The following is a 9,920-nucleotide window of genomic DNA, read 5'->3' on the forward strand; positions in this document are numbered from 1 at the left end:
ATATATATATATATAGATAGATAGATAGATAAATAGATAAATAGACAGAGAGAGAGAGATACACAGATACATACACACACATATGTGCGTGTGTTAAAACAGTATAAATATGTCGATTAAGAGAGAGAGGAAGAGAGGAAGAGAAAGGGGGTGACGGACAAACAGACAGGGAGAAAATTATTGCTATTCTAATGGTTTATTGCTATTGCACAAATGGTTTAATAAGCCGGCGGCATATTTCCTCGGTACTTCAGCATGCTGCAATGCCGAGGAGATGACCGCCGGCTTATTCAAATATTTGCATATTAAAACATAAGAATTGTAAAATAGTTTACGCTTTGCACTTCAGCCTAAGTTATGATGTTTGAATGTATCTTGCATAGGAATTTAGAGGGGAGGTAATAACCCTTTGGTAACGAGTCGTACGTGCCGGCGCGCACACACAGACACACACACACCCTTACGCACAACCACACACTCATACAAACACAGAAACACGCTCACACACTCACATACGCATACACATATATCGACTCAATGGGTTAGGTTTATAAAATACCCCAGTAATATCAAGGGCAAGAGCATATAGATATGCTGCTGCCTTTGTACACGTTTTGTTTGCAGCAAAAGGGGGAGGAAATAAATGATTTATTTGTCTCCACTTTTCAGCCCCATCTACCGAACCCATTCAATAACGCATCCGTAATAAAAGAAACAAACATCTCCTTTCAATATCCGTAATTTCTTATCCTATAAGCATATGTTTTCAATCCCAATTTACGATTATAATTCACACCGTATTGATTTCATGTCAGATTATTTCTTTTCTTAAGAAAAGAAATAATTTTCAATATAGATTGTTATGTAATTATTGTGTAATTCAAAGAGTCCCTTTCATGTATAATTAACCACTTCCCCATAACACATGTAATCATCACTGTACTGTGCATGCATTCTGAGTTAAAACGTTGTTACCGTCGTGTTTTGCCTATCTAATGCCGGTCCAGGAGAATAAATAATTACGAAGGAGATTAGGGGTCGATTTAATCGATGCTCTTCTCCTTACGAAAATAATTTCTTTTTCTATCAATATTAGATATCATAATTACTTCTCATTATCCTTATTGCGTTAGATTGACAGAATCTCGCGGACATCTGTCAAAATCCCTTACCGTACATGTTCCGGCTTTTAGTCGTCTTTATTCAAGTCAAACCACGTTCAAGCTCTACTAACATCTTACGTTTTGGTGTCTGTCGTATTGTCTTTAAACCAGCAATGGCCAACTTTGTGTGTTTCCTATTGTTGTTGCTCTTCCAGCGTTTAAATATTGTATTTTTGTATTATTTCGTTTTGTATTTTTGTGTTTTGTTTGTGCTCAGAAAGGAAAAGGAGAAAACATGGAGATAGATCTATGTTGAGAAGCTTTAAAATACGTCTTAACTCGCGAGCGAGTATGACTTGCTAATACATTATATATTCGCTATTTGGTTTAGATGATTAAGCAGTCACGAGTAGGTATAGTGACCCTCTCGACTCTCCCACCCTTTGACTCCACCGCCCCCAAACAGTACACCCAAGACGTTACACCCCTCCCACCCTTTGACTCCACTGCCCCCAAACAGTACACCCAGGACGTTACATCCCTCCTAAACTTTGACTCCACCGCCCCGAAACAGTACATCCAGGACGTTACACCCGAACGGTAAAAAAGATGTAACAACACTCAGCTGGCTCTCATGTTCAGCTGTGGGGACTGGAGCAACGTAATGACTTCCTCTAGAATACAACGCACTGCTGGGTCCTGGAATGGAAACCACGACTTTATGATCATAAACCAAACACATCTAACCACTGGTTCGCGTGTGTCTTCACTTTGTTAATAATGCACAGAATGTATGTCAGTCAACAGACAGCTTGTTTCTAATATTAGCGCAGAGCTAGCAAACCCGAGGAAGAGACAAGTCGATTACATCGACCTTATTACACGGTTGGTATCAATATCCCACTGATGGAAGTTAAAGATGACTTCGGCTGGATTTGAACTCAGATGGCAATGAGTCGCAAGATATGTCACATTTTCTCCGAACTGAAAAAGGATTCTGTCAGTTCGCCTTATTACAGTAGACACAACATTAATTTCTACCCCCCAGAAGTAGTGGGAGGGGGAGATGCTGCTCGATTACATTGACCCCAATGTTCAACGGGTAATTATTTTATCGACCCCCGAGAGAATAAAAGGCAAGGTTGACATCGCTAACATTTAAACTCAAAACGTAAAACCACTTAAGTATTTGGTCCGGTACGGTAACGATTCTGCCAGCTCGGTACCTTACAACACATAGAATAATAGAACATGAAGCAACTACAATGAATGTATATATATATATGTGTGTGTGTGTGTGTGTGTGTGTGTGTGTGTGTGTGTGTGTTTGTGTGTGTATATACATGCATACATATATATACATATATATATATACATACATACGTATACATACATATACATATATATATATACATATATATATACACAGAAGTAATTATCTACGGTATATTAGGTTTTCTTTTCTAATGATAAGTTTGAAATTGGAGAGGGACTGTTTATAAAATGGGCCAGTGTTACTGAGTGTTTATATAACTTACGTCTCTACCGGTTACCTGCACAGCCAAAATATTCATTTCTAACCTTGCTTTATACTCACTTAGCAAACCGAAGCTAATTGTTTGGGAAAATCATTAAAGCACCAAAACAGCATGCTATAGGAAATGGTTATTGGCGCCTGATGTCTGACCTCAAATCCGCCGACGTCATCTTAAATTATCATCACTCTTGGTGCGGTAAAACAAATTATCAGCGTAATGCCCGGGTCAGTGGTGTTGGCTAAGATCAATTCCTTAAAAACTGCTGCTTTAGCAAATCTTATTCAGAATTAAGCAAATCGCAGGTTGCAGCTTAGCAAACGAAAATTGCTTTTTATTTCCAGCAATGTCTCTTGTTCAGTTAAAAACATGGTTTGTGGTTTTACGGCCTTATCTAAAGGAATATTATAATAGTCAACAACTCTATCTTGTTAAAAAGGAAGGTTGAATATTGCAGCACTATCTCTCATACTAAAAAATAACTGCATCGGTTAACGTGAAATATTATCGGAGTGAGAGAAGGATAGTATGTGTAGATAAGTTTTTGAAAAGGTGCTTGTATAGAGATAAAAACGATAAAAGCAGGCGCAGCAGCTATGGCACATTAACATTAAACTTGTCATTTTGAAATCTAGCGACTTTAACCCTTTGTGGCTTTATGAAAGCACCAAACGATAGCGAGTTTGCTACATGATCTGATGGTATATAAATAGAGATTATCTACTATAGCATCGCAAAAAAAGTATTGAAGCAATATTATAATATGACACTTGATAGGAGATGAACTTTGGCGTATTCAGCTGAATTATAATTTTTTTTATTTTTCCTCTTGTCATATCAGTGAATAGATATCAAACGAAAACTTTTGATTAGAATGAAAAAAAAAAAAAAAAGAATTCCAAACAAAAATAAAAGCAAAACCACATTAACTTGAAATGAAATGTGATTTTTCTTAATGCATCATTACTTCCGTTTTGGATGTGTATATATTTGTACATCGATAGATTTATTATGAGACTGGTGTATTTGTAAAGTAGATTTTTCTCTCCCTTAATTAGATACCATATAACACACTTCAAAAGCAGACATCACGAGCTGCGTTAAGAAAAAGTACCATTAACATTTACGTCTGGATGGAAGACAATGGCAGTCGTTAAACATATGGAGTAAATAAAAAAAAAATGTAATGTTATTTTGGATCAATATAAGTAAGACAGCACTTGGAGTTCGAGCCTGAGAACCAGCTTAGAGTCTTAATTAGAGTACTTACTGTTTTTTCTTAATAATTAACATACATGTAAATTGTATTCTCCAGCATAAGCGTATGTGAAAAGTTATTTTTCTAAGCAGATCTCAAGTGTAAATGAAATCAGTCCCATATATCAAATATTAATAATCTGTTGTCTTAAAAACTAAAAGCCTGTCTGTCTTGTTTCATACGTTAATACCAACAAACCTCTCTATGTACGTCCTTCCCTCACTCTCACTCACTATATATACATTCTATATTATATACAAGCACACACACACACACACACACACACACACACACACACATATATATATATTATATGCATAGACTTATGTACACGCATGTATTCACACATATTTGTACATATACATATATCACATTTATTTATGTCAATTATTCATATTAAATGTTTTAGAATTCATCAATACACACACACGCACAGGCATATACATATATACATACATACATACATACATATATACATACATATATATGTGTATGTGTGTGTGTGTGTGTGTGTGTGTGCGTGTGTGTGTGCGCGCGTATTTATACAATAGTCATTCAAAGCTGTATATACTTCATATATATCCCTGAGTGGTAATGTAACTACCTGCAATCAAAATAAAGATCAAAGTTCAACATTAGATATGAATAGAATTTTTCTCTTCTTTTCTGAAAGGTTACTTGTATCGTCAGCTGAGTGAACTGTTTCCTTCGCTCATAAAATTTTGCTTCGCCTTTAGTAATTACATAGAATACCTTTGTGAGTTGGGTTACATTTTAACTCGATCATTTCGGATGATAGCTGGCTAATATATTTGACTAATTACTTTATAACTCACCAATTATGATTTACAGATTTATCTTATATATTGTATTTCGTTAAATAATATTTGTATGGTGTGAAGTAGTCCTTCAATCCTCATGTTCACGTATTTGTAGAGAATACATCAATAAATTGACCTGGCACTGAAAGATAAATGCTGCAGTATATTCTGGCCTTAGCAAATATGTATGTTCAAAGTTGAACACATTTGATAGCCGATGTCTTATCGTTTGACAAAAATATATTATGTCTGCACTGTTTGAAAATCATTACCTATTTACAAAATGTATTTTACACTATTAGTTATCTCCCAGTGATCGGTTAATGGCGATAAGCAATTTAACGATTCATTCTGTCTATGATGAAGACTCGCTTCCCAGTGATATATTTGATTGCTCATACATTAGGTGAAAACTTAGTCCTTGCAAGCTGTTTCTGTTAGTGCCCAAGCACATACATTTCCACCTGATTAATGTTGAATTATAGCTTACGTTTCATTATATATGCGTGTATTTGTGCTCTTTGTTTGTTCGCACGCGTGCAAGTGTGATAGCACCTAACCTACCTGAACTCCCGACTATATCGTTGTGGGTTTGATTCCTGTAACGAGTCATGCGTTGTTTCCCTTAGCAAGGGAGTCATTTAATGTTGCTTCACTTTCCGCAGCTGAAATGACTAACAGCCACTTTTTGCTCCTCTTCTCATATCTTGAAAGGTCTGCTTGACCAAGAGTGCTTGTACCACGATAGTGTTCTAACTCATGATAACATAGGCACGCAAAACAACTTGCCGATGTATAGTACTGGTTAGCAATCCGTACTAACGTGCAACTGGCTTCTATAGCGGTTCTCGATGCATTTTCTTTATGCAGAGAAGCCTATTCAGTTCTTTGTGTAGCGAAAATTCTCTCAAAGAAAGAAGTCTTTTCACGATCGCAACCCTTCCATAGACATTTTGTTTTATTTATTCAATGCAATACTTGCAAAGTAAGGTATTTTCTTTTGCGATCCATGATCGTATGCCTTTTAAGAGTATTGATTTTCTAAAAAAAATACACGTAAAGCTATACAGTGTCGGGATATAGTCGATTATAATGACGTCAGCACTTAATGAAAGCCCAACTTTAAGCTGTCAAGATTTAAATTCAGAATGTTGACGGTTGTAACGAAATACTGCTGACTACTTTGAGCGATGCACCAACGAGTCTAAAATTCCACAAGTCACAAAGCTTCTAAGAATATCAAAATTTAATCGTAAAGCAAATTTAATTAAAGTATTTGTTTCTTATTTACACACAAGATTTACAATTTTAAGGGTGTTTGTTTTGCTGATCTCATCGCCACTGGTACTTGACTGGTACTTAGCTTTATCGATCTTGAAGGCATAGAAGACACAAGTGATCTTCACGGAATTGCAATTCAAAATTTATACTTGGAACATATATTATCCCAATTCAATTTTTCCCATTCTCTAACGATTCTCCCTCTCTATTAGTGCAGGAATTGACAGAATCACGAGAATGTTGGACAAAATGTCATGCTATAATTCCGCCGGCAAGTTGCCTTCTGAGTTCGATCCCGTAGATTGAACATTCCCTTTCGGGATTGGTACTGGGTTCTATGGCATTAGTTCGGGATCGATGCTGGGAACTATGGCATTAGTTCCTACTGATGAAAACTTACTGGCCTCGTGCTTAATTCGAAAACCAATTCAAAGTATTTTTCAGTCTCTATTTATTAAAACCAATTACGTTTTTGTAATCGCATTTCTTTTCATTGGAGAAATGCGGGGCACCGCACTAAATGTCTTCAGGGTTCCCAGAATTCATTCTCAGAATATTTCGAACTGAAAACATTGCATCATATTAACATTTAAAAAAATCTCTTTGATGATCGATTCCATCAAATATAACCCTATTTAGTGATATTGTGGAGTTTAGTAATACGAAAAGTGAAATCAATTATATTTCTTCTCTACACAAAGGGATATTGAGAGGTTTTATGAATTTAAATAAAAAATAACGAATTATTGCTGTAAACGTATAATTATTCAATAATCAAACTATTTATGATGAAAGAAAACATCCAGTCAATGAGTAAAATAACTCCTTTCATATAATAACAATGATGTAATCTAAAAGCGACAATTACTTAAAATCCTTTAGAACAGTATTTGTTTTTTTTTTGGGGGGGGGGCATTTAACAATTTTTTTATTTGTTATTATTAAACACGAAGCCAAATTGGTGGTGGAATTATTCATATCCAATGCATCATTTGTACATATTTATTAACTTCGGAACGATGAAAGGAATGCTCTAATGGAAAAGCGACTATTTAGACTTGTGATTGTTTATGTTTGTTCTTTTGTATTATTGGTTTATAGCCAATGCGACAATATCACATTCTCTCTGTTCTTCAAATTTAGATGAACGAAAAGGGCTCGAATTATTAGCAACTTACTACTTCCATCGTTAAAACTGAGATTCTTGCAATCTAGAATTTTCTGATGAATTAATTGCTGCCAGTATACGCTTCCTTGTTGACAGGAATTTTGTATTTGCCATCCTGCTTATATTTGTTGGTTAACGCTACTAACAAAACTTTAATATGATTCGCTGTGTACGTCTCCATAGCAACAAGAGGAAGAATATCTCTAACGCTTAGACGAGACAACGAGAGAGATCCACTTAAACTGCAACAAATCAACCGGCGAATTCACCCTCAGATTACATCCTTGAAATGTTAAGAAAAGGATGACGTTGATCTAAATTCAGCAAAGTACAGGATGGCTATTTTGCGCAACACCCAGCTCAATCAAAGCCGATCAACGGTAAGAGAAACGTATTGTTATGTGTTGAAACTTTCAGGAACAAAATGAACTGAAAATGAATTATACAATAATACAATGTTATCGTTTGAAACTCATAGTCTTTGATATATATATATATGTGCATATATGTATGTATATATGTATATATATATATATATATATATATATATATATATATATATATATATATATATATATATGTGTGTGTGTGTGTGTGTGTATATGTATATATATATATATATATGTATATATATGTGTGTGTGTATATATATGTATATATATGTGTATATATATGTGTGTGTATATATATGTATATACATACATACACGCACATACATATATATATGTGTATGTGAGTGTATATATATATATATACATAGATAAACACAGACACACACACACAGACACACACACACATATATATATATATATATATGTGTCTGTATATAGGCAATACTCTGACTAATAAATTGATTACGTTACCTTTACAGAAATACTGACAATTCAGCCTACAAAAACTTCATATCAGATGGGAAACGAGTCTTTGATGCAGGGTCTTTTGAAGTTCATTGATGTTAGATTAATGTTATCAGCTTCTTCGTTTTCTAGAAGTAAATGAGAAAAGGATTCTGATAAACACAGGAAAAATTTTTATATTTATGTTCATAGTAGAAATTATTCAGGAATATATGATAAACAAAACAAACAGGTAAAAAAAAAAAATCATTTCATTTAAAAGTTTTTTAAATATTCTTTAATTCCTTTGTGTAAATTTTTCAAACAGTTCTATAAAACTTTTTGAAAAGGGTACTTCTGAGGAACATAAGCATTGTTTTAAAAATAGAAGGTGGGGTGTTAATTGTAAAAGTAGATACATTGAAAATATCAATAAAAAGATAAAACGTAATTTACTTTTATCAAATAATAGCCCCATATCTAAATGTGGCTTAAACAAACTGTCTTGTGAAAGATTATACTGTATAGCATATAAAACGGAATAAGACTTTTAGATTTCTTGCATTATCTTTAATTCTTTTCCGTTTATAAACTCAAAACTGAGAGAGAGAGAGAGAGAGAGAGAGAGAGAGAGAGAGAAAGAGAGAGTGATAAGTTATTTTATTGTTTAGTCAATACTAAACAATGAATCTCGTTTGCAGAAGCTTCATAGTATGACTAGATTGCCGGCAGAATTTGTTACAGGAATAAAAAATATGTGGCGATGGATCTCAGGAATTCGTCCAACTGAATTATCTGCTTTTGGATTAACGCATGAGCGACTGATTACTCCTCTGATATGTGAACGCTTAATGTAATTCCCAAGACGAATGCACGTGGCACAATGTATGTGACAAAGTTGTACTTTTCGAACTACAAGTATGATTCATCCGACTCGTTTCTTTACAATTTCCATCTCCCTAATTTCACACACACACACACACTATGAGCCTATCCATCAGATTTCTGAATATTGCTCAATGATAATTTTAAAAACAATTTCGGTTTTTTCTTCTGTATTTTTGCTCGTTTCATAAGTCATTTCCAATATGACTGAAATTATTTTACTTAACTAGGACAGGTTATGTAATACATTACAATTTCTATTTTGCAGTTTATGTCAGCGTTTGGCCTCATTAGAATTTAGTCTCACAAATAGGACCTCCATAGCTCTACTTTTCTCTATTACATGTCCCCAGATTGCTAATTCTACAAGTTTTTACAGAAATATTTCGAATTTATTTTCTATTGGTTGAGGTCTTCTGCTGATATTTGAGATTTCTAAGGCTAAATCTTTCTTTGCATTTGGAGCGGGCTTGCTACATTTACCACAATTGTATAAACATGTTTGATACTGTTGATGAGCATTGTTGAAAAGCGTAATATCCAGTTCGTAAGCACATATATATATCTGTGTGTATAAGAATTTAATTGGTCCTTTGTTTAATAAACAATAAAATCTGACATCAACACCAAACAAGAGCTATATGTTGCTATGTTAGTTTTAATGCACTAATCTCTGTTCGTCGGACCTTCCTCCAGCTACATATCTGGGAAGATCGGACTTGCAATCGTTCTTTTGGTGATAAAAGCTGTTGAATAATGGAAATATTTAAATATACCAAAATACTAAAATATTCTATTCTGTTCTGTTTTTTTTCTATTCACACCCCACTCTCCACTCTCTTTCTCGATCACATTTAGTAACTTGCTGTCAGAAGTAAACTATATTACTTTACTACTTACATACGCATACATACACATGCACATGTATTATATACACTAATGCATAGATCTGGATAGCTTCGTACACTCACACACACTCATGTATGTGTATATATATATATATATATATATATATATATATATATATATATAT

General features: G+C 34.1%; 1 protein-coding gene across 3 annotated transcripts in view; it reads right to left on the minus strand.

Annotated features, from left to right (window-relative positions):
* LOC106869985 (metabotropic glutamate receptor) overlaps positions 1-9,920 on the minus strand; it is a 203,837-nt gene that overhangs the window by 134,473 nt on the left and 59,444 nt on the right. For all 3 annotated transcript variants that reach the window (XM_052971958.1, XM_052971957.1, XM_052971956.1), the window contains one exon: positions 8,030-8,151. The gene's annotated coding sequence lies outside the window, so the exon portion shown is untranslated. The remainder of the gene's footprint in view (positions 1-8,029; positions 8,152-9,920) is intronic.

This window comes from Octopus bimaculoides, chromosome 11 (assembly GCF_001194135.2).
Source record: "Octopus bimaculoides isolate UCB-OBI-ISO-001 chromosome 11, ASM119413v2, whole genome shotgun sequence".
NCBI classification, from domain to species: domain Eukaryota; kingdom Metazoa; phylum Mollusca; class Cephalopoda; order Octopoda; family Octopodidae; genus Octopus; species Octopus bimaculoides.